Here is a 27,477-nt window from a genome sequence, read left to right on the forward strand (position 1 = left end):
TGCTTTTCCAATCTAGCAGGGACTTACTCCTCCAAAGCACTGCTCAGTGCTGGAGCGCTCTCACACCCAGCTGTGCCTGACCTCCCCTAACCTCACTGTTGTGCTGTGGATCCCTGCAGAACTCCCTCCGTCCTGATCCTCTTGGACTTTGGCCCTAGCAAAAAATCCTGCTCAGGCTTCTCAGAATTAATGCGCATTAGCCTAACTCAGAATTGCCGTTTCCTGGGAAGTTCTGATACTGTAAGGCTTGTTTGGGTTTTTTTCCCCCCTCTTTAATCAGAATTAAGTAATTTATTTTTCAAATTTCCTGTGAGGACACTGTGTCCCAGATTTTGGGGTTTAGAAATGTTTTCCTCTGGAACTGCTGATTATTTTTTTTTTAGTTATATCCATTTGAAGTTGTTGTACTGCTTATGCTGACTGCTGATTTGCTAAATAAAGACCAGTAGTAGGCCACAATATTTATATTGTATAACAAAACATGGTAGTTAGTTATCTCTTTTTTTTTTTTTTAATCGATAAGAACAGCTGCTGCTTAATATGACTGAAACATCTCATTCTCTAGAACAAGAAGTCCCTTGTTTGCAATGTAATGACAGTCTGGCACTGCCATTATAACACTCAGGAACGTCTTCATCTAGAAAAGCAGGTGACATTTCATTCTGTAGTAAGTAGCAATTCATCGTAATGATCTAAAAAATAATAGAATACTTCACTACTTCTGTCATGTTAGGGCAAGGCAATAACAATGCATGTAGGATAAAAACCTATGAGATAAAGTATGTACAATTTGGAAGTTCTGGAATAGAGCTTCTGAACTGCCAGAAACAAAGCTGTGCCAAGCAGCTTTGGCAGGAACTCTTCTCAAAATAAATGCTCTCTCAAAGCAAATTAAAAAGAAAAAGATCTGTTCTTAGAAGAAGTTCTTCCCAAGAGGATGTTTGGGTGGTGCTTCTCTACCAGCTGTCTTTCTGTCCCAGCAAAGGCTCTCTTTGTTATGCTCCTTAGCATCATAAATAGAGAAGACCTAGACTAGGACTTGAACCTGAATCTCCATACTGAAAGTCCTAAAAATTCCTTCATTGCACAAGCTGCCCTTTTCTGGCTCCTGTGCTGCTTTTGCACTACTTGTACTATATCACGTTAGGTGTGAAATAATTCTCCTTATCCAGAGGCAGGCACATGGTGTTCAAATGGCAAAAGGACGGCATGCTCTCGCTGCCGGGCCTCTGCCACGGAGACCTCCCCCCATGCGGAGGAAATGGCAAACGCTTCTCTTTTTCAAGATGCTGCCCAAACACACAACATAAATGTGTTCCAAAAAACCCATGGATGGCCTGAGTATGGAAGGCGTCATGCATGGCGGGGATGCCACAGGATTAATAGAACCAAAGTTTCCTCTCCTGTCAGGCTTTGCATTGCAAGTTGATGACTGGGGTTGGGACTTTGCTGCTTTCCTGGGGGAAGGTATTTCTCTGGTTACCTTTCAGCAGTCATCGCTGCAGACACTGGTGGGAAGTGACAGTTTGGGGAACCAAATTCCAGTGTGGCTCAAAGCACAGGTGAAGAGTTTATCTGTTTTAAATTAAATCCATGCAGCTATTACACCATATAGTTAAAAGAAAACAAACCTCTACAGTAGAAACAGTTTGCTGTGTTTTAAGCAAACATTCAATTTGGAAATAGCATCCTCAGTGGAGGAGCAGGACTGTAGTGGGGTTTGTAAGTAGGATATTTTCATTGAAGTTGGGACACAACTGGCATCAATAAGATGTTTTAAGATGTGAAGTATCCCAGCAGAGAAGTGTGTGTCAGCAGTGTGCTGCAAAACAGGCCTGGCCTTAGTGAAACATAGCTGCCATATTTGCCCCACTAGAGTGAGTAAAGACTTTCTTTTTCTTAATAGTATCAGTGAGAGAAACTCTTACCTAACAGGCAGAGCTCAGCATTCCAGAAGTCAGAAATAAAAATGCTGACAGCTTTGTTGCAAGTCCAGCGATAAGAAGATGAGTGACAGTTTTGGGGTTTCTATAAAACAAGCAGATGTCATGAACTGATTTATCCTGTGCAGCCTTAAGGCTGTTATTACCACAAGGATCTGGGAGCAGTGCATGAGTAAAGAAAGGGTCTGCGGGCAGTCTCTGGAACTGTGCCACTAAAATAGCACTGGGCAAGTTCCCATGGGTGTGCTCCTCTGAATTTTATTTCCACAAGACAACAGATGTCCCCACTTGCCCCAGTTCACAGAATTAGATTGAGGGTTGGAAGACAGAAGAATTCTTTATTCCCTAGGCTAAGATCTGGGTTTAGCTGCGGCCAAATTGATTCATTATGCAAGTCTGAAAATGCCTTTACTTGTTCCTAAACGATCTGTTGTATGCCATTTTTGCCCTGTGTGGTTTTACACTGAAAGTGGATCTTTGAAAGGCCAAGAAAAAGGCTGTAATCTTGGAGACATCAAAGCTGCATGAGTGACACTAGGAGGTACAGGGAAACCCCATTGTAATGAAGTCAGCAGGAATTTTGCCCGTGAGCAGGGAACTGGTGATTCATTAGCAGGGAAGCCTGAGGAGAACTGGCCTGTGTTAAGAAACAGATGTTCCTGTTGTTCATGGCATCAGGGAAAGTTCAGGGGATGTATCTGGCCATTCTGAAGGGGTTGTTTGGCTGCATTTTAGAACTCACAGAGTCCAGGTAAGGACTATGTACTTCTGAGTAGGACAGAGGTCTTAGATTTGAGTGCCTAAGAGAGCTTTGTCCTGTCACCACTGACTGAGCCATAGAAGATCCAGAGTTGAAAGCCAGTGCTGATCAGAAGAGTCTTTCAACAAGGGAAGGAGGCCCAGGAGGCATGGGACTGGGGGCATCGTCTGTGAGAGTTTGTTTAAGAACAGAGACTTCACCAAACAGACTAAGTTTAGACCCTTTTCACAGCATCTTTTAGAACCAAAACTTGTTTTAAAGTTGAGGAGCAGGGCAGCACGACTGGCACCTGCAGCGAGTGAGGGAGAGCCCCATGGAAGCACGGGCAGCATGGGACTGAGTGCAGACACCAGCCATGCATATCTTCGTCCAGTGTGGGGTGATGTGCATGAGGTGCTGGGGGAGTGCAGGGAACGAGCTGAGTGCTGAGGAGGCTGCTGGAGGCAGCAGAGGAACTTAGACAGGGACAGGAACATATGGTGGAGAAGTGAGGGCTGATATGGTTGTAGAATAGTTTCAGGGAGACAGTCCTGCTACAAATAGGGAGTTTTAAAACCAAGATGCAAGAGTGTGCCAAGAACACTGTGTACGGTTCTGTCAGAACAATGTACTCGCACAGGAGCAGGTGCAGAACGGGGCTGGGAGGATGAGTAAGGGACAGAAAGCTTATCGGATGAGAGAAAACAAAAAGAGATGAGTTTGTTTTGCCTAGCAAAACAAAGACTGGGAGAGGAATGTGATGTCTCTCTGTAAACACTTCATTGCAAAGTAAATACTACAGGGGAAGAAAAGGTCTTTGTAATAAAGATCAATGCTGGCACAAGGACAAATTGGTACAAATTTGCTATTAATAAACTTAGCCTGGAAATTAGATTTTCGACCTCTAGAGGAGTGAGATTCTGGAGCAGTCTCTCAAAGGGAGAAATGGAAACCAAAGAAGCTTTGTAAAGAAGCCTGAGGAGCCTGCAGTAGCAAAGGGAGAGTAAATGAAATCTCTGACGCCGTCTCGTTTTACTTTATGCATGTTGATGCTATGGACAGCCTGACCCAACAGTATAGACAGGAGGACAAGCGGTAGTAGAAGGTGGAAGCAGCAGTCAGCATCCATAATTAGGAATCGATGGCCAAGTTACCAGTCAGCTGTGGGAGATAGGGAGTTTCAGGGTAGCTGAGCTGTGCGGATATCCAGCTTTGACTGTATCTAGTGTTTAAGAACAGAGACTTCACCAAATTGGATAAGTTTGGAGCCTTTCACAGCATCTTTTAGCACCAAAACTTGCACAGTAGAACTCTGCTAAATCTTCCCTCTCTGTTTCCCCGTTACTGTCATTTTCTGCTCCCTTCTGGCACAGATCTACATTGTGGCAGTAGTAGAGTAGCTTTGTCTCTGTGTGCTCAATTCCTCACTCATAAAAGATTAGGATTTGTTTTAGGACTTATTTTGATAATGGCTCCAGTTTTGTTGGAGGCTTCCCAAGAGAGCCTTTTGGCACAAGATTGTAAAAGGAAGGTTAGCAAAGTTTAGCAGAGCTGCCTTTGTCAGAGGAGGTGCTAGTACCCTTCTGCAAACTAGCTCATTGGTTTGCAACAAGCTTGAAATTGCATCAGTACATTTTTAGATTAAGAGAAAATGAAGTCATTTATTTAAAGTGTTTTGAAAATTGCAGTGTTATTCGCAGATTAGAACTGAGGAGCACTCACCTATAGGACAAGCTGAACTTTTCAGGGTAGAAAATGAGAGGAAAATTTACAAATAGATGAGCAAAAAACCAAACAGTTAAAACAAGAACCTCAGCCCTTAATGGCAGTACACAGAAAGGTATTCCTGGAAATGGCAGTTCTTTGGAACTGGGAGGAAGAACGCAAGGAGCAAGCAATAAATAGGAATGCATCTAGACAGAAACATGAGGAATGAAAGAAGGGATAGCAGGACATGCAGAGCAAGTATCTTTTTTCAGCTCCTAATCAGGTATGAGCGTTCAGGGCAAAGAGGGAGTTTACTTCCCATTCCTTCTGGCTACAGACCTGGAGAGCATCAGAGATATATGAGAGAAAGCTGGAGGAGCATAATTGCCCACCTGAAGAGAAAGAAAAAAATCTGTGGCTGCTTTGAATTTTGCCACAATACCCATGGTGTGGCTCTGCTGAGTATTGTTTTCCTGTGCAGCATTTTTCTCTTGCTAACAGACTTGACTTATTTGTCCCCTAGCATGATCCTGACTTGGCAGTACAACTAAGCAGACTGTAGGAAAGCTGCCATTAATCGATGGAGTCAATACATTGGAGGAATAAAGTGAATATAAAAATTGCATTTCCCAGAGGAGGCTCTTACCCGATGATGTGAGAAGGCACAGGTCTTTCAGAAGTGGCCAGCTGGTCTTGCCTCCAACTCATTAAAGCATTCTGTCCTCGCGTTTTCAAGTGACCATGGGAGCAGCAGAGAATGTTGAAGGGGAGAGAGGAAACAATGAGGGACTGACACTAGTGTAATCTAATATTTAGCAAGGACAAGAAGCCTGGTCCTCTGCAGCCCAGCTTGATGCCTGTAGTCCTTATGCAGAGGCTTGATATCTTAACTTACTCCTTTCCACTGTCTTTGGACCATTTGGCCTACTCATGGTGAAGTTATTATTCTGTACACATGCTGATTTGGTACCTTGGTTTATTGTCTGCTTTTGGTGCATAGAAATGGTGTGATTAAAGCCAGGTCTCAGGGATGCAGGACCTACAGTTGCGATTGACTTTGGGAGATGTTTCTCCCCATTTGACCTGACAGGCCAATGGAGGCAGGATTGGATCCTGGTGTTACCTATGATAAATGAAGACAAAAAATTGCTCAAAACTGTATTCTAACATATCCTGCCTGGAAATGAGCACAATTTTACCCTTATTCTTTCCAGCAGTGTCTTTCAGTGTTACAAAAAAAATAGTAATTTGGTGGTCAGAAAAAGTTACTAGTAGACTGGCATAATTTACTAAGACTGTTTCACCAGATAAAGGTTATAAAATTTAAATGATCTGAATTTGTTAGTGGAATAATTCCTACAGCATTACCTCACTCTCCTGAATATTTGGGGTGTTAAGTATTGCAGATGTTGTGGTAAGTATGAATTTCTGTCTGGTTTCTAGAAGTTAAAAGCTGTGGTTGGATTCTGTGAGACCTAGATTGTAGTCTGCAGAAAAAAAAAGGATTTTCTTTCACTTTAATTTTTCTGCAGTATCTGAAAAATGAAGCTGGAGACTTAGTATTCTGTAGAGAGAAAAAACTTTGTCCTCAGTTATCCAAACAATGCCTGTTTCGATATGACAAGAATATCTCTTTTCCAAGCTGTCTCAGTATGTTTGCCTGAGCAACACAGGGCATTTGGAAGCACGCTGCCTACGTGCTGAGTAGCTCACAGTCTTCTCTCTTGGCAAACAGAAGAGGCGAATACAACAAAAGCTGCTCACAAAGAAGTTGAAAGCATCAAGAAACTCTAACTAAGAAGATTCTATCTCCTTCTGAGATATTCCACAAATTCCTTTGTATTTTCTGTCAATTTAACATGGAGGCTAGTCTATATAGGGGATAATCAAAACAGATTTCTGTGTTTCTTTCCATTTGTTTTCCTTTTTTCCTCTGCCACTCCATTCTTTCTCTTCTTTCCCTCACAGCTTAAGTGAAACCCAATAAGGTGCTTGGCAAGTGTTGTACTGTTTTCATTCCTTTTCTTTGTAACTTAATTAATGTAAGAAACTTTTGAACATTGAGGAGCTATTTTTTATTACATTAGTTCCAACAAAACAGCAATAACAGAAACAAAGGGCTCAAATCTAATTTGCCTTCCCGTTTTGTTATTGCCTACTCCAAACCAGAATAGTGGACTTAATTGCAATGGATGTAAAAGAGGACTGAAGGAATCCTGAAAAATGAGTAGTTGTAAACTTGAAGTTTTGCTCTGAATGCATGCTCAGTTTTCAAACTTTCGTTTTTGCAAGGTGAGTTTGTGTGTTCCTGACTTGGCTGTGGACATTCCAGAATGGCAGTGCCCTCAGAATAATGGAAATGTTTGAGAAATGTTTAGAAAATATTTGCTGTATCTTTTTCCTTTGTGTCGCTGCCACCTCTCCTGCTTGCTGCCTGTACAAGCCAGCTGCAAAATCATATCAAACCTAGTTTATGCAGCCACAAGGGCTTCCCGACAGACTTGAGAGGTTGTGAAGGCAAACAGTGGGTGTCAAACCCCACCCTCGATGGAAAAGCCAGCATCCATGGAGCAACCCAAGCAGACTTCTTGAAGAAGAAAAAGATGCTGAATGGTATTTGCTAGTTAGCAGAGAGAGCTTGGTTGAAAGACATCTCGAGGCATTTTTTCAGATTGGGTCTTTTTTTAGCACACATGCAGTCCTGCTTATCCTGTCCGAATGACACACTCAGCACTTCCCTGAAGCTGAGTTTCATTCTTTCCGCTTGTGCCAGTGGTGAGGTTCATTGTTGAGAGGTTCTTGAACCTGTTCACCTCTTGTCGCACTAGCTTCAGTTTGACAATAAGTAATGAAGGGTGGAGTACGTGGATCACAAAGAGTGTGTTTGTAAATTTAGATTAAAGAAACTGTTTGAGTTCGGAGTGCGTTGCACAAGACGTATTGAAAAACCCAGCCACAGTTTCCCTGTGATGTGAATGCTCCTGTTCATGCTTGTCAAGATTTTTCCGTTAAAAGGATAAAATCCCTGCACTGAATAATGAAAGATCTTTATCCTAGAAGTGACATTCCGCACTTGTGGCTCACTTAGGATGTCAGTGCAACTCTGATGGAAAAGACGCCCCAGCTCCTGTCCTGTCCTCCTACCAGCCATTCCTGCCTCCGTGCTTTGCCTGGCAGCTTGGGTCAGTCTTTGCACCGGGGCAGCTGAGATGGTTTCTCACTGCCATGAAGGAAAAGGTTAAGAACTAAACTGAGCTCTGCCATCATCTGTAAGGCATTAGGAGCCTGGTGCTGCTTCTGCTTTGCAGAATTCCAACACCTGATGGACTGGACCCTGCCTGCTTCTCTGAAAGACAAGCCAGCTATGGGAGATTTATACCCTTTTGTAGGTCGGATGGGGAGCGTGATGCAACGGGACACATCACATCCCTGTGGCTTGGTTCAGATTCAAGTGGTGTGAGCCTGTTCTTGAAATATGTAAATTATAACCAGTGCCACAGCATTGTGTTTTGTACTGCTTTATTTAGAAATACCTGATGAGGCAAATCTTGGTCATTTTGGATGTGGAAAGCCTCCTGTGCTCAGTTCAATCACTGCTTGTGATCTCATTGTGAGGATGCAGGAGATGAAAGAAGGAGCAGATGGTGTTAGAAGATGGATTAATAAAATGAGGAAGAAGGCTGCAGGCAGTTGGGATTACCCTTGTCTTTCCCTTTTCCTGGCCAGGCGTGCGCTTCTACAGTCTTTGTAATACAGAGCTCAGTGCCTCGTTGAGAAGTGATGTCTGACTGCTGAGTGGATGTGGTTTTTAATGTCCATTTCTCCGTCTAGGATTATGGATGACGAAACTTCTTTTTAACATCTGAATGCAAGGGAGTCTGGGTTCTGCCCTGTCTGCTGCCCAAGGTTAGATTTCAATGTAGCTGAACAGTCTGGGGTGAGGAGGAGGAAAGGATGTTGGTGTGATGCTGAGGTCAGTGTACCAGGCAGAAGTGCCAGACCCTGGAGGGGAAATGGACTTGAGGAAGTGATCTAACATTGTGTAATGCTCTGAGAAAAACCTAGGCAAGTGAGGAACTACACTGGCCTCGGTGTTGTGCCTTTGGATCCAGCTCTTCTGTGCTGCTATTGACCAGGAGGAGCAATGCTAAACAGTCCCTGCAGGTGACGAGACATTTGCCTTACATTTCCCTGGGCAGGGTAAGGGATATCATATAGATACAGGGTATCATCTAGTGAAAGTTAAGTTTAACTGCAAATATCATGGCATGTCACAGTGATACTAGTTTGAGGTGCTCCTCTTCTAACCTGTCACTATGAAGGTGTAGTGCTTCTCTTTTTAGCCACTTTTCTGGAGTGCCTAAACCCTCACCATGCTTGAGCTATTCACAATGATACCTGTTGGAAATATCTGAAGTGCAACTGTGCAGACTGACCTGTTACACAACCTCAGTCTACAACACCTGCAATTTTCCACCTTAAATCCTAACACTGCTGGGAGGGTTAATGGTGGTGTGACTCATGACTTGCCTGTTCCCTGCCCAGCTCTGATAAAATCTCTGCCAAGAGGGTTTGAAGGATCACTTGCTCTGATCATACCAGCTCGTGTGGGTGCTTGTCTCCAAACTCTGCTGGCAGACGTTTGAAGATCTGAAGTTGACAGCACATGGGCTCTTCAGTGGCTTTAACAGAAGGATATCTAAGAGCTCTATTTATGTTGTAGCATACTGTGTCATAGATTGAGGAGCATAAATTATTTTTTTCTCTTGGTCTTTCTGAAATGACAGCAGAAACAATTACCAGATTATTTGAAAATATTATTTGAAATATTATTTGAAAATAATCTGATTATTGATCTGTTGGGTTCTGCCACTGCTCTGTGCTGAGCTCGGTCCATGTGTGGGATGGATGACCTCTGTGAAGTACTGAAGTGATTGGATTGGTAACTGGGGACACCTGTGTTGAATGGCCTTGCCCTTCATGCAGGTGTTACTGAGAACCAGGCAGGTGCAAGGTGTAAATCAGAAAGGAGTGTGTCTTCTACAGAGAGTACGTGGAGCAGCTTGGGGATGAATCTGGTTTGCAGTAGTGCTTCTTTATATTTCTCTGGCAGAGTAAAGGTGTTTCAGAGTAGTTATGAATTAACTTTTATCCGTTTGACCTCCTTTCCTCACTGACAGAGTAGTGGGCAGGCACTGTGACATGAGGACAAAGCAAATTGATCAGTTCTGGTCAGCATGATGGTGGTGATGAGGCTGCAACAGTGTGCTGGCAAAATGCTGCTGTATTAACTTTGTGTTTGTTTGTTCCAAATGCCAGCACTACTTGTTCCTATGCAAGAAAGGAAGGATTAAGTGGAGAAATGTGCTTAATATTAATTTTCAGTGTTGCAGTTAATTGCCGAGTTCTCTGAAAAGTGAACATATTTCCTTTTACAGTATTCTCCCTCTCTGTTAAATTAAGCATATGTGAAAGCACTGACTCCCCAGGATGACTGTCTCACTGTTTCATGTGTACTAAAAAGAAAAGAAATCCAGCCTTACTTGTGTGCCTGAAAGACGAGGCTTAAATATAGTTCTTACTTCTTTCTTCAGGTAGGACAGTCAGGTCACCCTGATAGCCTTTGAAAACTGAATTTGTTGGGTTTTGAGGTATGTAAAAACATAAAAGGTTTTATGTGGATCTGCACAAGAAATGGAAAAATAACTCTGGTCCGTAAAAATGCCAGGAGAGAAAATTATTTTTCACAGAATTTGAAACATTTGGTTTTATTTATCATTAAGGCAAAGTTGGGATTATTTTTTTTTTACTTGAATTGTTTCCATATTATTGCTAATTTGTGGTTTGAACAACACATTGTGCATTATATTTAACCGTAAGATGGTTATTACAGCTTAGATCACTCAGAGCTCTGCTTATCTGTGTTATTTGTGCCTCAGCCTGGTTCAGACTTGCAGCAGGCATTTATGTTTATTTGATAGCTGAGATCAGCTCTTTATTCTTTGTGATCTAATAAGAGATATAGAAAAGAAAGGATAGTGTGTGAAATAATAATGTGCTCAGTACAGCTTTTATATAACAAAACTGTACACAGTACACAGCAATCCAGGTTACAGTGGAGCATGACAATGGGCTATTCTGAAAGCTTTGGGAAAGGAAAAGTACCTGCTTGCCAGGGTTGTATGCCAAAGTTACCAGTTACCAGTTTCACTTCTGTAGCAGTGGAATAACAATATAAACAGCTTGTTCTTCGAACAGCATTGCTGGGTTTTAACAGACAAGCATGTTTTGTTTAGAAGGGTTCAATATTAATTTAATGATATCTCATATATCTGTGATGAAATGAGGACCTCTGAGCTGCTTGTTTCCTTAGTTCAGATTAAATGCTGTGGCCACATGAATGTGGGCAGGCGCAGTCTTCTGCTCTGTAAGTGGACAGTGCTGGGACTTAGTATCTCTCGCAAAAATGTAGAGAGTCCTCATATGGTTTGGTGATGTTTGAATTTTGTTACTCGAGAGATACACTGAGATGTAAAACCAGGCGGACTTCATGTCAGGTTTATTTCCCAAGAAAGTGGCTCATTGTTCTACATTCCGCGGTGTTCATGCCCAAAGCATACTAGTAGAACTCTTGCCAGCAAATGATCCACCGTGGCCTGAGCCGCTTCTGTATGTACCAGCACCTGCTCTCCATGTTATTGTCTCACCAGAGGCACCTGTAGATAAGCTGTGGCTCTGAGCACTGCAGTCATGTTTGCAGGGTAGGATTGAACAGGGAAACAAAGAAAGGCAAAGCACCTGAGCCGTCCTGCACAGAGAGGCTTAGAGGACTCCTAAAAACAGAGGAAACTTCTGCCTTTTTGGAGGTCACTCAGCCTCCACAGCAGCAGACAGCAGAGATCTCTGCTGCCTTGGGAAGCTGTGTCATGCACAGAGGCCTTTGTGGTGCCATAAATGTGCAGGATTTAGCGACAGCACTAACCATGCCTGCCAGTGCCCCGCACGGCTTGCCTTGGGGCACCCCTGAGCGGGAACCGCAGCCTGGGCGGGAGGAGCCCGTTCTTCATGCTGCTTGGGAAGCTGCCAAGTACAGTTTATCCTCATAGGATTTTGTCAGGCCCGGCAGGGACAGAATGAAGGGGAAGAGAAAGCTGGGGGGATAGTTCCAGAAGCGCTGCAACTCCTTTTTCACAGCACATCGGCAGGTTCTTGCCTTTGGGGTGGCAACAGTTATTGCAAGGTCAGGAGCTGCTGCCTCACCCAGGAACAAGCTCATTCTTTCCAGTTTGAGGAAGAAGGAAGGAAAGAGTGTGCTGGATTTCAAAATGAGGCAGTAGCTATTGTCCATCTCGTAGAGCGAATTGCAATGTAAGTCCCCCTACCTCCCAGTCCAGGGGGATTTATAAGCCCTAGAAAATGCCGAAGCAGGAAGTGAACAGGGAGATGCTGAAAATGGGTTCAGCTGCCATGGAGAAAGGAGCAGAAAGAGGGTTAAAAATTCCCCCTTGAAGGGACAGCAGAATAAACTTGATAGAGTCACATAATGTGAACCTAAATACCTAAGAAATGCTGGATCCTCCAGCAGAGCAATGTGGGCACAGACAAATGAGTGTCAAATTCAGGTGACATGTATCTTTCTGTCACCAATGACCCTTGCAGAAACTCCTGTTCTAAGAATTTCAGTTAGGTGTCTGTATTTAGCTGGGTCAATACAGGCAGCAAGGGCTTATACTAGTCTTGTGCTAAATTAGTTTAAAAAAAAAAGTCCAATGTGTTGTTTAGCAAATCAGTTTTTCCTGGAAGAAGATATTCCCCACGAGTGAAATTATCTATTTTTTGCTTTCTCTAAACCAGTTTCCATGGCATGAATGGAGCCAAAGTGGTGCACAAGTCTGGGCAGAATCCTCCCTCAGCAGTGAATTTCGCTCAGGGTAAGTCACTCCCCTGCTTTAAGATCGTTCTGCAATCAGTGTCGTGCTTTGTGCCTCGTGCTAATAGTGTAAAACCTGCAAGAGAAAGAACGGCGCTCTTCTATGCCTTTTCTGTTCTGATGTGCCCAGCAGGCCTGCGATACCTTGGGGTACTAACCAAGTGAAACACAGCGCTTGGGGTGAGCTCTGGCAGGTGGAAGTTGCTGAGACTTTCTGGTGTGTTGTGTGGTGGGTACACAGCTCCTGCCTGGTGCGCTGCCCTCTGGGTTTGGGGTTTGCTGGAAGGAGACTCCTGGGAGTACTTTAAAACTAAGGGACTGGCATGCAAGGAAAGGGGGGGATGCCCAAGGCTCTCCTGTCCCCTCATGCTGTGTGCCAGAGGAGTTATCTTTGCCTCTTGGTTTGTTCTGTGTCTGTGTTTGTTATAATGGGTTTGGTGAACATGCTTCCCTCGGAGGGTTTTTCCTGTTGATACGACAATAAAGAGCTGTGGATAAAACACAGACCTTCCTTCCAAAGCACTGTTTCTCTGCACAGGAGAATTCAAGGCAGCAGCAAAGCATCACAAATCTCACAAGATACCAGTGTTATATTATTATATAGGATTAGGTGAAGAGCAGTTGTTGGTTGTGTTTGACTGGCTGAGGAGCCAAGAGTTGGCAACAAGCGGTAAAAGCCAATCTGACAAAAGGCTAATTGTTTAAAAAAAATAAAAATTAAGAGCACTTATATGTGATTGGTTGGGATCATTTTTGGCTAAAAAAAAAATATAAATCAATTTACATCTGGTTAATCTGTTTCCTAGCTTCTCAATAAGCTCTTAATTTTTAACGAATTCTTTGTGTACACATATTGGTAGCAAATGAAAGTGTAATGTTCATTTGAGCATCTACTCCGCCCTGGTGAGACCACATCTGGAATATTGTGTCCAGTTCTGGGCCCCTCAGTTCCAGAAGGACAGGGAACTGCTGGAGAGGGTCCAGCGTAGGGCAACCAAGATGATTAAGGGAGTGGAGCATCTCCCTTATGAAGAAAGGCTGAGGAAGCTGGGGCTCTTTAGTTTGGAGAAGAGGAGACTAAGGGGGGACCTCAGTAATGTTTATAAATATATAAAGGGTGAGTGCCATGAGGATGGAGCCAGGCTCTTCTCGGTGGCAAACAATGATAGGACAAGGGGTAATGGGATCAAGCTGGAACACAAGAGGTTCCACTTAAATTTGAGAAAAAACTTCTTCTCAGTGAGGGTGACAGACACTGGACCAGGCTGCCCAGGGAGGTTGTGGAGTCTCCTTCTCTGGAGACATTCAAAGCCACCTGGACATGTTCCTGTGCGACCTCACCTAGGCGTTCCTGCTCCAGCAGGGGGATTGGACTAGATGATCTTTTGAGGTCCCTTCCAATCCCAAACATACTGTGAAACTGTGAGTTGATATATTTAAGCTGTAATATCTGTGGGTTTCTGGTAAACAGTGGTGTAAATATCTCATTAATAAAAGTTCAGAAGAAGAACTTTTAGAAGTAGCTGCAGCTTTCAAGACTGCAGAGCTCCATGTGAACAGGCTGGATCGATGTGTGACAAGCTGAATAAATACGCATTTTGGCTTTAGCCTGATTTCTCGGTATTGGTTGGTGAATGCTGCTTAAAGAATCTTCCTCCTCTTGGAAGTTAGCTTTTCAAGTTAAAACTTATTTAAGTTAACGTTGAGTAATTTTAAATTGAAAAAGGACTGTAGCTGTCATTGCTGAAAGCTAAAAATACAGCTAGAGCAGAGGCAAATAGTCACATGTTTTGGCTCGATAAGCTCCCACAAAGCCCACCTTTTCTCATAAATGGCCGGATCTTTCCTTTGTTTAGCTGCTGACAGCTGTCTTTACCTTTAAGTCTGATTTTTCTCCATGCAATTCCCAGCTAATGAGATTTGATTCCATGCAATTTGATTCCCAGCTAATTCCATTTGATTCCATGCAATTCCCAGCTAATGAGATTCCACCTAGGAGGGTTCTTCCTCAAAAGACAGACTCAGTAAGATATTTCTACCCCTTTCACTGATGATCTTTTGCCTTTCCTTTCATCCTTGCTGGAGTCCCCTGGGGCAGTGGGGTGCCAGCCTGCATCATGGTCAGCACATTTTTCTCCATGCAATTCCCAGCTAATGAGATTTGTCATATGCTTCAGGATCTGCCTTTGGAAATTCTTGTGCAAAAAAAAATGACAAGAAGACAGAAGAGAGAGTGCTGGGTAAACCAGAAGAGTTGAAGTCCCAGCACAAGACAAGCCTTCAAAAGAACCTCTTTCTTAATTCTGCATAATGGATTTTTTTTTTGTTTGGGTTTTTTTACTTCCCTTTAAAGTCTTGGGCAGCATCAGATGTGAGTAAGGATTTGGCTAGATCATAGCATTGATCCTGTTTGGCAACTTAGGGGGGCAATTTTTGATCTAGCCTGATTTTTGTGGTTAGTTCTGAACATACCAAGTACCTGGACTTGTTTAAGATCACAGCACTAATTTGTCCAGTGAGATTCCAAACCCAGTTATTTTTCTACTGCGTTCTGCCCTTCTCCAAGACCAGAAACTGCAGTTCTTCGAAGAAGAACTTTGAAGAATTATTTCATGCTCTGACCTAGGAGTATTAGCAAGAGGTGTAGGCAAGTATCTCTTTGGGTTGGGGCCCGATGTGTTCCTGCAGTGAGATTTAGTGAAAACCCCAGTTTCCTGGGCAGAAGGGTTGATAGGCTGGACTTCAGCCTGCTGGAGGTATCTGGTGCAGTTGGGACTGGCCGCTCAGAGGGGGCTTGTCTTTGCATGGGGTTGTTTGGTGAAGGTGTCAGGAGGGAGCAGTTTGGCCGAACATTTAATCAAATGCAGAAAGTGACAATTTCTTGTTGGATGACATGAAGTATCTGTGGTCCTAGAAGTTAAAAGCTTTTCAGTAAATGCAGTTGTTCATCTGACCCTTTTCCATTCTTATTTTTCTCCTCTGGATTCCACCTAGGAGGGTTCTGCCTCAAAAGACAGACTCAGTAAGATATTTCTACCCCTTTTACTGATGATCTTTTGCCTTTCCTTTCGTCCTTGCTGGAGTCCCCTGGGGCAGTGGGGTGCCAGCCTGCATCATGGTCAGCACTGTGCAGAATTCAGGCTTTGTCCCTCTCTGCTGTTTTCCAGCCATGATATTTTTCTTCCCTTGCCCTCAGACCCATTTTGGGAATGCTTTTTGAAGGTCTGACTCTAAGCCTAGCACCTAGCCCGAGCTCTGCATGCCAAGGAGAGCAGAAATGTTCCCACCTGGGGGTGGGAGTGCATGTTAGTCCCTGCTGCCACATTGACTTAGTGGCTGTTGTGCAACTGGAATCCAGGAATCTGCATCCAGAGAAGGTAAGTTCATGGTGGTTACACAAATGGGCAGGTGCAGCTGCTCAGAGTGGAAGGATTTATGTGCTGCATGGCCTTTAAGAAATCGTCAGATAGTGTTTTAACAGACCCAGCACATCTGGGAGCAAAGGATTTCAGAGCTGGATTGGAAGCTGGGAGTATCTGCATAACTGTGACCTCGTTAAAGATAAATCTAAACAAAAAGACAACTTTCCCAACTAATAATGTAATATATAATTTACCAAAAGTTAAAAGACATTTTGAGTTAAACTTGGGGACTGTTTTATAGGAAGACGTATTAGAATCAGGTGTTCTTTAAGAACATTGCATTGTATGGCAAAGAACTGTGATCTGCCCTCATGAAAGAGGCATCTTCATAAAAGCTGATATAGTTCAGTGAAGACAGCATTAGTAACAAAAAAGTAAGAGCAGTGTGGAAGAGGAGGGAGAGTGGGGTGCAGTTAATATACATTAGAAATGAAGTGCAGAAAACTGGAACTGAAAAAGAAAATGTAAAATTATCCTTGGCTGCTATCTTCAAGGAAGATAAAGAATTTAAACATTCTGCTTGAAACAGAAAAAGAATGTGTAAGACCCCTTTGAAATGGAAATGCTGCAATTGTTAATGATGATGAAAATAAGTAGAAGCATTTAGTAAGTAGTTCTGATCTGGTTTTGGATGACAGCAGAATAATATGCTAGTATCACAGGAGAATAATGAATTAATTTCTAAATTATTAGGCCCCAAGAAAAAAGTATTATAAAACACTGATTAGTAATAAGCATTTTAGAAAGTACATGTTTAGATAACTTGGAGGCAAGTGCTCCAGCAGAGGTGTTAAGAAGATAGGTGGTTTGCAGATGGCAATTTTTAATACTGGGGAAATCGAGGACACTGGATTTTTGGCTGGGGTTTCATTATGCCAAAAAGGAAACTGGAATAGACAAGTGAAACCATCATGTGGTCATTTTAGAGTGAAGGACTTCTGCCCTGGATCCTCCTTTGCCTGTGGGCTTAGGAACAAGCTCTGGGGAAGATGATCCTCGGTGTACCCACTGGATTTACAGCCTCTGGTGACTCTTACGGGACAGAACGACACTTCAGCTTCATTGTTTGGAGGCATTGAATAAAAAAAAAAAGAAAACCAAAAAAGGCTCTGGGTCAAAAAAGGCCACAAAGTGCTGCTGGTTAAGAGGGAAGTGAGCTGGCTGAGATTTTAAACCATCAGTTCCCAAAGCAATATCAGTTTTGGAATAGCCATCAGTGGGAGGTAGTAGCATGCTGCTTATTCTTGGATATTCTGTCCACTGGTGAGTTAAGCTCCTACTTATTTACAAATTAATTTCCTTTGGAAATGTTCTGAATGATGATGGGGATGCTGAAAAGGTAATTCCTCTTTTGATGGGCCAGGGAGGCAGCGTGCAGTCCATACAGCTTCCAGGCTGCCTGTTAAAGGAAAGGTACACTCGCTGTTGAGCTTTAGTGCTTGCAGTGACACTGTCCAGCTGCTGGGCTCTGTGGAGAGCATGGCTGTGAGCAGGGGGGCTTTCCCATCTTTGCACCCTCTCTAATGAAGGATTTATAAGATTAACTATAGGAAGACCTTTCTACATGCTGGCTGTGTCTCTGCTGGGATGCTAACAGGGGTTTGCCCACTATGGACTCAAGGCCTGGATGAGATGGGAAGCCCAGACTGCTCCTACATAACAAATTGCAGTATAAAAGTGCAAGATGTTGCCCAGGGAAGCTCTTCAAAGATACAGGAAAGCCGTGCCCAAGTGCTGCTTACCAGCCCGTGCCTTGGAGCTCCTCGCTGCAGAAGCGTGCAGCGGTGCGAGGGGCCTGTTGGAAGGAACAGCGTGCCTGCGGGGAGAAAAAGAAGGCAAGGCAAAGGGTGAAGCATTAAGTTCACAAGCTGATTCTTTGAGTTGTGTGATAAAAGATATTTATCGTCTATATGTCTGCACAGTCCTTCACCTCCCCATCAGCTTTGCCTCACGGCTTCTCTTTTACCCTCCGTTACAGCTCTGCTGCCCTCAGCTTGAGTGGGCTCCCCACAGTGGCAGAGGGGGTGATTCCACTTCTATTTCCTTCATGTTGCCTTGATAGGAAAGTAACATGGCTTTTCTTAAAACAACAACTGTGTTTCCCCGAATTGCATTTGACACGTATTTTTCACATGTACTTACGTCTCCAGGGAGTGTTTTGTAATTTAAGAGTACATTATTTCTTCTTGGTTTCCTTCTAGGAAATGCTGGTATCTGTGAATATCAGAGAGGCTGCTGTGTTTATAGAAGAAATTGGAGGTCAGGGCCATCAGTTTCTGCACTCCCACACTCTATAATCTGCACCTGATATTTTTTATCACCATTCGTTACAAATAAGATTCTTGACCTAATCTTTGTTACTATCGAGCTGGTATCTTTAATGATGATGTGAAAGCAATATTAATTATTAGGTGAATGGAAGGAACGGAACTAGAAATGGATTTACAAATTGAATTATTAATATTTATGGAAGCTTAATTATGCTATAATGTTTTGTAGACCTGCATTGAAAAACATCTGCACCATACAGGAAACACTTTCCTGATGCGGCTTTACATAACCAATTCTTAGTATCCAGAGCTTTGAGTGTTTTTTAGATTCAGCTTTAGAGCCCAGTGCTGCTTCTGCGCTGCAGGGAGAGGAGCAGGCTGGGCCCTTCCTTCTCAGCTGTCTTGCCTCGGGGTCAATCAAAGGCACAATGACTGATTTACATTTATGCTACTGTCTGGTTCCCATATCCTGTTTCTCTCCTTATGTTCTCACTTTCCCTGCTTTGTCCTCACCTTCTGCCTCCCATAGCAGTAGGGCGGGGAAATGCAGTATGTGAAACCAGTGCTGGGCAACTCTCAATCTTTCTACCTCATCTCTCTTGATCCAGTACAGATCCCATGTTATGCAGGAAAAACTGGAAAATAGAGCTCCAAAGTATACATTAAAATACCTCAGGCTTAGTTCTGTATCAATGTTTTTGCATCTCCGAACTGGCACTGTGAGGATTGTGGTGCTTGTATTGTAGAAACACATAAAAATTAAGCTCCCTTTCATTCACTGTCAGCTGAAAGCTTTGACAGTTTCTCAAGCATTTCAACATTTCTTAAATGTCTGACTATGTTTCTGCTTATAGAATATTTTCTTTGTCTTTTTCTTCTATCAGTTAAGTTAGAATGCAAAGAGGAGATTTTGCTAATAGTAATATGAAAACTGGTTACAGAAAAGAGATTTTTAAAATGTAATTCTCCTATTCAGCAGCCTAATAAAAACTAGAAGATTAAGAAGAAAAGGACAGAAAATGGAGTGTTCTAGTTTATGTTGTAAGACCTATTAATAGTGAATTTGAACAAGCACAGCACCGTGGGCTCCTGCCTCTTTCCTGGCGTTGTTGTTAAGTGCTGCTGCAGCGTGATTGCTGCCTGTCTGATGCATGTTGCAGTTTGTACACTGAATTTGTCTTTCAGTCACTCCTTTCTATACCTTTTGCTGTTCTCAAAAGTCTCTGCCAGAAACAGGTTAGCATTGTTGCAGAGGTATCTCTGATCTGCCATTTCCTTCATCCATTAAGGACAGGGGTCTGAGCACGTTCTTGTACAGAGAATTGCAGACCGTAAGAGTTCTACCTGCTCAGTAATTACTTGTACTTGGGCTGTGCACTCTGAAGTGTTTCGAGCAATCCCTGGTCTGGGTCACTGTGAAGCCACATTTAGTTTAAACATGGGTACACATTCAGCTGGCCAGAATGTGTGTTTGGGGTTTAAACTCATGGTGGTTTCCTCCTGCCTCCATGGTGCTGATTACCACACATTTCTTTCTTTTAATTTCAGCCCTCTGCAGTTCTAGGAAAAGGTCCTCGATTAAGTACTGAGAAACCAGTCTATTTGTGGGTCTAATTTTGTTGCTTCAGTTACACTACTGTATGCTAAATATAGGAAGGCACCAAGCAAATCCCAGTTGCTGAACAGGGTGTTCAGGAGCACTGTTCAAATTTAAATGATGTGGCTCGGGCCCCTGTTTAATTCTAGCTAATGAGCCACTTTCTCACAGAGTATAAATCAGCACATCTACATTGATTTATAGACAAGTAGCTGGGTCGTCACAGTTTCGTGCAGCTAAAAATGAACCGAGTGCCCAGCTCTCTGCTTCCTGTTTCTAATTGAATGTAGCAGAAATAAATGGTGCATCGTGCTGGTGGAGTTTCGCAGCCCCGGAGGGACAGCAGAGTGCTGCAGTCTCTTAGCTGGAGGCTGAGAACAGAGAAGCCAGCAAGTGGAAAATGTTCAACAACCTGTAAACTGGTCTTGTAGTTTGCTGCTGACTCTACATTGCTTTCCATGCGTGTTGGGCTTTTTCATAGCCCTGAAATCCGTGAAATACAACTATGAAGTCTACTTGTCTTCTAAACATATGCGTATGGCCTTGGCATTGCAGGGAACTTGAGGGTCCTGTGTGACCGTGCAGATTTGCATTTCAATTCTGTCCAATAGATTAAAAAAAACATTGCACAAACAGAAAATGATGGCATTTTAAGTGCATGGAACACTTGTAATAGGTGAGAGACTGATTGCGCTGGGGACAGATGTCTTATCTGCAGAACAGCTACTGTCTATCTCAGGGAACAGCTTCTGCTGCAGCGCCTCGATGGCAGTGTGCCATGGCCCTGTCCTGGGGTGACCAGTTGCCAGTCTGAGCTGCTGCGTGGCCCATTCATTCCCTGGCTTGTTGTCCAAGACATCTGACATGGGAGCCTGTTTGCTGGGTCCTCGGTGCCTCCCAGCACAGATGTCACCGGCTTTCTTTCCTTTTTCTACAGGGCCAGACTTGAGTCTGTGTAAAAGATGGTTCAAATTCTCATCCAGCTATGCCGCTGGCTGCAAACTTTGCAGGAGGATTTCTCCCTCTATTCACAGCTCGGTGCTTGTATTTCAAGGGCAGCTTGTGAGGAACCGTGACACAAACCCAGTCTGATTCCTCTTTTCCTTTTTTGTGTGCCTCAAGGCTATCCTCACATTCCTCACAGCTGGTGACTCCTCTTTTTCCCTGAATCTAATTCAGAGTACTGCACCTACAAGCCAGATACTTGTCATCTCTAAAAGATGTTTGTTTCCACAGAAGAATAGCAATGAGGTTACTGTCTGATCACAGTCAGCCACGCTGGGAGAAGTCCAAATATCCAATCATCCCTTGGAATTTGTATTGCATGAAGATGAAGCAGCCAAAAATAGTTTCCATGAACTGGATGGTTCTATAGCTTTCTGTGTTTATCTAACAGGAAAATGTTAATAAATACAGTGGGTCATGCACTGAACTGAGCAAAATCATGGGGCATGTGGGAGCTCATAGAGATGAGCTTATGATTTATTTATTTGATTAACTTAACCTCTGTCTGCTTGAGAATTGCCTGCAGTTTTCTTGCGTTGCTTTTATGTTTATTTGATAAAAGCAAAAACCAACCCAGCTGTACTGTGGGGAGCTAGAGATGCTGAAAGAGGCTTTTAGGGAGGGGAGGAGGGAGAGAGGAGAGTTTGCACAGCTCTGACAGAGCTTTATTTTTTCCTGCCTTCCAAGAACAGGGCTGTGTTCCATCCCCTGCCGCCCCCTCAGCTGGTGCTGGGAAGAGCAGCTGAGTTTAGCTCACTGTTCCTGGAAGTCACCGAGCATCGAGAAACCAGCATTTTCTGTAGCAGGCTCTGCCTGAATGGAAAAGATGAACTGATCTTCATCCCTCTAGTTTGCTAGCCTGGATTAACCCTTGCTGCACCAAGAGAAGCTACGGAGGCTACAAAATGTGCTCTTTTAGAAAGGGACAAAGGCTTTCTTCATTCACTGAGACCATGCATATGGAAGCCACTCTGAAATACATTTGGCCGATGATGCGACATTGTATCCCTGATGTAACTCAGATTTGCTAGATTTATGCTAGGACTGGCTTTTATGTTTTGGGTTTGTTTTGCTTTGTTTTTTATTTTGCCTATCAGAATCGAAGCACGAGCAGTTGTTTGCCAGGCAGGCTGCTCCCGTGGCCGTGTGCTCCCCGGGCTCTGTGCTTTGGGAAGGAAAAGACATTTTGGAGCGCAAAGAACTTCTCAGCCACAGATTCCCCTGAAATTGTCCTGGTTAAGGTATATCTTGAGAGGGCAATTACAGCATGGTGCTGCATACTGATGCACAAAATATTTGGTAATGTGCTTTTAGGGCCATATAATGACTGCGTGCTGTAGGGTAAATTCCAGTCAGTTAAATGAAATTGCTTATATGAGGGTCTGCATTTGTGTTAAAGGTAGGGAGGAGGAGTTTGTAGTTTATAATCTTGTAATTTGGATTCTGTTTCTTGCTGCGTGACTGGGGCCAAGCACTGTGTAGTATAGGATGTACTGATACTGTGGTTCAGCTGGGGATCATGAGGGTTTGTTAATGCCTGTGGGGTCCCCAGGGAGAGAGATCTCTGGAAACACAGACTGTTACTGGATCTCTGGAAAGGCACTGCCTCATTTGCCTCTTTCTTCAGGCTGACTCAAAGCTTGTTACTCCACAGCTGTGACTGTCACAGCCATAGCCCCAGAGCCAAATTCATCTGAGTCCAATGGCTGTGATGAATGTGATAAGATCCAGAAAACAGCTTAAGGTGACTAGAACACAGCAGACATAGACATTTCTATTGTTATTTCCATGGATGCAATTAGCTGAAGATTGTCTAGAGGTTTTTCTCTTTCAGTGTTTTTGGCTTTCTTTATTCAGGGGAGAAAGAAAATCCTTTCCCTCTGTGCCTAAAATTGGCTTAGACTTCTCACTTGGTTATCAGGTTGCTTTTGGTCAGCCTGGGGGCTTTGATTTCTCAGTTGAGCTCTGACGTGGACTGGCCCCGGGTCTCAGCTCCTCAGTGCGTTAATCCAGGAGAAAAAACAAACTCAAACTCACCACGAATGCCAGCCTAGGCAGCTGTCAAAGTACACCCAAGGAAGGAGAGAATGAGAAGGGGCTGGGGTAACCGGGGATGTCAAATTCACTTGTTCTAAGCTGGCACTGGTAGCTACACATGATGAGATGACTTTTTGATATTATTTTTGTGCCTGTGCAGAGTTCATGGGGGGAGTGAAGGAAGAAGGGCTGAAGGACTGGGATTGTACAAGCCTCTGCTTTACCCCATCCTGTCCCCTAAAGGAATTTACTGCTGTTGAAGTTTCAGGCCTCGTAGTCAACAACCTGCAGTATGTGGCTTCGGTGTGTGAGCGCTGTCCGAGAGCACAGCCCCTCTGGAGGGAACTGAGTGAACAACCCTATCTGCTGCCTTCCCCCTGCCACTGCCGTGGAAGCACTGTGGTTTGGTTACTTGCCTGAATAAACAACGGTAGGGAGGTTTTTCTTCTTGAGCACGCATGCTGGGCCGTGCCACAGCACGGTGCTGGAGGTGTCTGCAGAGGTGCTGAAGCTGCTGTTGCTGGCAGGTCGCTGCATGTGTTGCTCAGCCCTTCTGTTGCGTGTGGTCTTGTTTTGGTTTGTGCAAATTCTTGCTACAGCATGGGAAGTTGCCAGAGCAGTGATGGTCATGCTTCTGATGAGCCTGTAAAAGTTTCTTTGTTCAACTGCTTCAGTTCTTGGAATTGGCCTAGGCCAGGCAGCATCTTGAAAAAAAACAGTGACTAGAAAAATAAACTCTTCCACCTGGTGCTTTCCTATTAGCACAGATTCAAAGGGAAAAACAGAGCTGCTGCAAAAGAATACAGGCATCCTGTGTGGTGAGGAGGTGTCAGCAGCTGAGTCAGGCTCACAAAACATAATTTGAACAAAAATCCGTGAGTACCTGCTCGGCTGGACACAGCTTCATCCCTGTATTGTGTTCACAAGGTGGGTGAGTGTTTGCAGGGGGCTGAATGACTAATATACATGATACCAATAGTTTCGGTCCTTGCACTGTGGCCTTACAGATACCACCTACAGGAGCAAAATACAGTTGGTCCGGTTTCTGAGGAACAGACTGATCACAGTGAAAGAAAGAATTACAGTACAGGGTCTCAATGAACTCATGATAAACACAAATTCCCAACAAATCGGTTTTCCAGCAGCCTTGAATTTTTGGGGCTGAGGAATAAAAATTTCCTTCAATTTGGGTTTTATGATTAAAAGTTGCTGTAGAGTTGGTTGCCTGCTCCCCTGCGCGTGGTTCCTATACACAGCTCTTCTTCCCAGGCTCACTAGCCCTGGGACGTTAGGTTGTAGGAGCTGTGACATTTGTCCCAGAAATACCAGCCTTGAAACTTGAAGTACTCATTATTATTTCCATTACAGAATCGTTCAGCATTTTGCAGTCTGAGATACATTTAACCTTACAGGCATATACTGTTCAGCAGCTGACACCCAGGAAGCTTGTATTTGATACCAGTGAGGCAAAAAAAGGGGACAAAAGGGACTTGGAGCCCAAGGATGCACAGTGGTTTGTCTCAGGAGAGCTGACAGGTCAGGGCAGAAATGGAAATAGGCTTTAGGTCTTCTGAATCTCAGCCAGTATCTTTGCTGCCCCTCAGCTGGGGGTAAAACTGATGGTTTGATCACTTCTGGCTCCTGGCTGAAAAAAGCACATAACAAATTTTCAGTTGAAAGACTGTATGATATTTTTTAGTGCCATATTGTGCATGGTCAGGACTCCAAAACGGTGCTTGAAATACATTTTAGATCTACTTCAGATGGGAAGAGCCTCTGTGCAGCTGCAGCCCCAGAGGGTACCTGTCTGCTGGAGCACAAAGCACTGAATGGCCCCTTCTGAAAATGATACTTCTTGAGAGTGAATTTTCCCTATAACCAGGCCTGGATGTCCCTAACTCGTGCTGTGTTCATGGTTGTTCAGTGGATTTTGATGCTGGTGAGTGGGGACAAGACGGGGCCTTTTCTGACTCTGTGACAAGTTTTGGTGAAAGCCGGTGCATGGCAGCAGCGTGTGCTCCGGTGTGCATGTGCACCGTGGATGGATGGTGGCCTCTTTCCTTCAATGTAATATTTCTTTGCTCTCTCAGTCCCAGGGGCATTTTGTTTTCTTTGTACCTTCCTCATCACTACTAAGTGACTCTCATGTTTTTTTCTCCATTGCCTCTACCCTCCTCACTTCCCTTGCTTGGCCTACACTCCTGGGTTCTTTCCTCCTGGTATCTCATGTACATCTGTCCCCTCACTCTGACCGCACAGACTGTCTCTTCCCTCCTATTGCCACCGCATTTGTCCTCTTCTTTGTTCTCAAACTCTCTCTTAAATCTTCCCCTCTGCTTTATAGCTGGTTCCTCCGTGGGTTTCAAGTACTTATGTCCCTACATTCTCTGTCTGTGAAAGAAGAACAAATAGACTAAACAAGAGGTTTGCCAGGTCTTTGCTGTGCTTTTGATAAATTCACTGCTTCTGTAGCTCTTCGTTCTTCCGACAGGGCAGGCAGGGAGCCCAGCATCCCCCCTCCCACGCAATGAGCTCACAGGGAGCTGTCACAGTTTCTTCTAAGAAATCAGCTAATGTACAGTACTCAGCAGAGGCACCCCTCCCCTGGGAGGATCAGCAGAATTAGGATGTGCAGCAAGTTATCTTGGGGATTACACAATCTTATCACCTCCTCCAGGGCGCTGGGGAGCGGCGCCCCGTGCGCTCTGAGTCACACTTCCCCCTGCGTCGCGGTACAGGTTTCCTGACTCATTTCCTCCCAGGACTTCTGTTTCCTTAGGTCTCTGCACCAACATCACAAGCAAAAAGAAAAGTGTGACAGAGACAGGGAAGTCAAGACACCTGTGGCCTCCAAGCCATGGGAGCGCCTGCCCTGTGCTCCTCATCTGTTCTGACTGTGGCTGGGAAGCCGGTGCTGGGCAGGCAGCGCACAAAGAGCCACTGCTCCGTGCTGGGGAGTTGTTTGCCTTGCTGAGACAGCTAGGACCCAGCTGAACATTCTCAGTTCTGTGGCTGGTTTGTACTTTTTCAGTCAGAAACACCCTATCATATATTTACAAATTAAATGCACACAAGTGATAGCCCTCCTGTGACAGGCAGCTTGTTCCTGTTTTACCTGAGTCTGGAATGGAGAGAAGGGGCAGGAGCTAGGAGTGGGCAGAACTGCTGTGGCACAAACCCTGCCCTGGGAGCCAGCTGGTTGCTAAAAGCAGATGTTCCAGGTGATGATGGTGGGCTTGCCTTGCTGCTGGCTCTTTCAGAGCTGGCACCAGCCTAAACTATCTCTGGTAGTTGTTGGGTCTCTGCATACTTACTGCTTTTCTTTAGGCCCCTGGCCCTGGATACATAATTCTTTCTTGTGATGAGATAGTCTATGATTCTCAGCCCTTGTGATGACAGGGAGATGTTGGAAAATATGACTCTAAAGGGCCAACAGTCCGAAGGCCAATAACCAGCCACGTGTAACCGTTTTACCCCAACACCCCTACTATTAACATTTCAGCCTATTGATTTCTTGGGACCTGACTCCTGGGTTCAGAGCACTTGGAATAAGCCTCGTGTCACTTGTTCACCTGCTTTGGTGGAGTGGGAGGAGAGTGCTGAGTTACTGGAATAGTTGTCCCTTCAGTATCTGGAAATATTCTTTCTCTCTGTGTCACAGGCTAGTTTTAGAGCACGCTGTGTGACATAAGTTAGGTTCAAGTTGCTAGTCATCCCCATGGCTTGATTTTTTCAAGCCTTTGTACTAGGGGAAGGATCTATGTGATGTCTAAAAGGTCCTGTTTATCTCCAGAGTGACCTGGCTGGCAGTGTGCATTTCTAGGACACGTTGATAGGAAGTCAGAGCCTGGTTTGGTGTAGCACTCCTGTGCAGAGCTCTAGATCAGACTGGAGCAGCTGCTGGACTTCCTGACGTCTGCCCCCGATACCAGCCGTGTGTCGGTGACGTCGTCCTGCTGACCTGCTAGCTTGTGTCTCCCTGCTCTTAGAGAACAAGAGAAATGAACTGGCCTTTCCATTTTGTTTACTATAACTTATCTGGAAAGTCGAGAAGGAGCTTAGAAGAAACTAAATATGACACCCAGTTCCTGTGTTTGTGTGCTTGTAGTTTGGCTGAAAGGCAGGAGGGGGAAGTGTGGCTGCAGGAGACTTCATGTGGGAGTCCTTCCTACATGGGATGTGTGTTATTCACTAACTAATGTGAGTGAATCTGCATTCAATAAGTTGTTTCATGGAACTGGGTTCTTTGGGAAGTTTGGCTTTCTATATGGGTCAGTTGGACAGCATGGGACAACCAAGCTCTGTTGAGATGCAGGCAACTTGTGTTCTGCCTCACAAATTAACTCTTTACAACAAATGAAACACTTTGGCCTGTGTTGAGCATGTAGTTTTTGTTTTTTCCCCACTAGCAGGAGCATACACTGCTCATCTTGTTGCCTACTAATAGCCTGGCCATGCTGCATCCCAGCAGCAATGGCCCTGTGCCTTAGCCAGGAGGTAATAGTCATGTTTTTCCACTCGGTTACAGGTATACAAAGCTAACAACAGTACTCATGCAAGAACTGCCAAGTCAAGTACTACTTTGAGAGTCTTACAAGAAGGAAAGATACCAAAGTTTCCCCCAGCTTTAAGCTTTCAGAAGAGGAAAAAAGGAGAGCCTGCAGCAGACCTGTGTTTGGAGGACACGATAAGAGCATTGGCCTCTGCTCTGGGCAGAGGGTTCGGGAGTCTCAGTGGCAGGGGAATAAGGAGGGCCCTGTTGTGGAATAAGCCTGTGAGTGTCAGCTTTACTGTGGTCAAAAGGAGGGATTACAAATGTGATCAGAT

The 27,477-nt window shown here is 44.2% G+C and overlaps 1 protein-coding gene across 1 annotated transcript in view; it reads left to right on the forward strand.

Moving 5' to 3' along the window:
- The first annotated feature begins 12,243 nt into the window (after nt 1-12,243).
- Nucleotides 12,244-27,477, forward strand: part of MAPKAPK3 (MAPK activated protein kinase 3) — a 108,011-nt gene continuing 92,777 nt past the window's right edge. Inside the window, exon 1 of the mRNA XM_065075247.1 lies at nt 12,244-12,320. The gene's annotated coding sequence lies outside the window, so the exon portion shown is untranslated. The remainder of the gene's footprint in view (nt 12,321-27,477) is intronic.

The sequence above is a fragment of the Columba livia genome, chromosome 10, assembly GCF_036013475.1.
Source record: "Columba livia isolate bColLiv1 breed racing homer chromosome 10, bColLiv1.pat.W.v2, whole genome shotgun sequence".
In the NCBI taxonomy this organism is placed as follows: Eukaryota; Metazoa; Chordata; class Aves; order Columbiformes; family Columbidae; genus Columba; species Columba livia.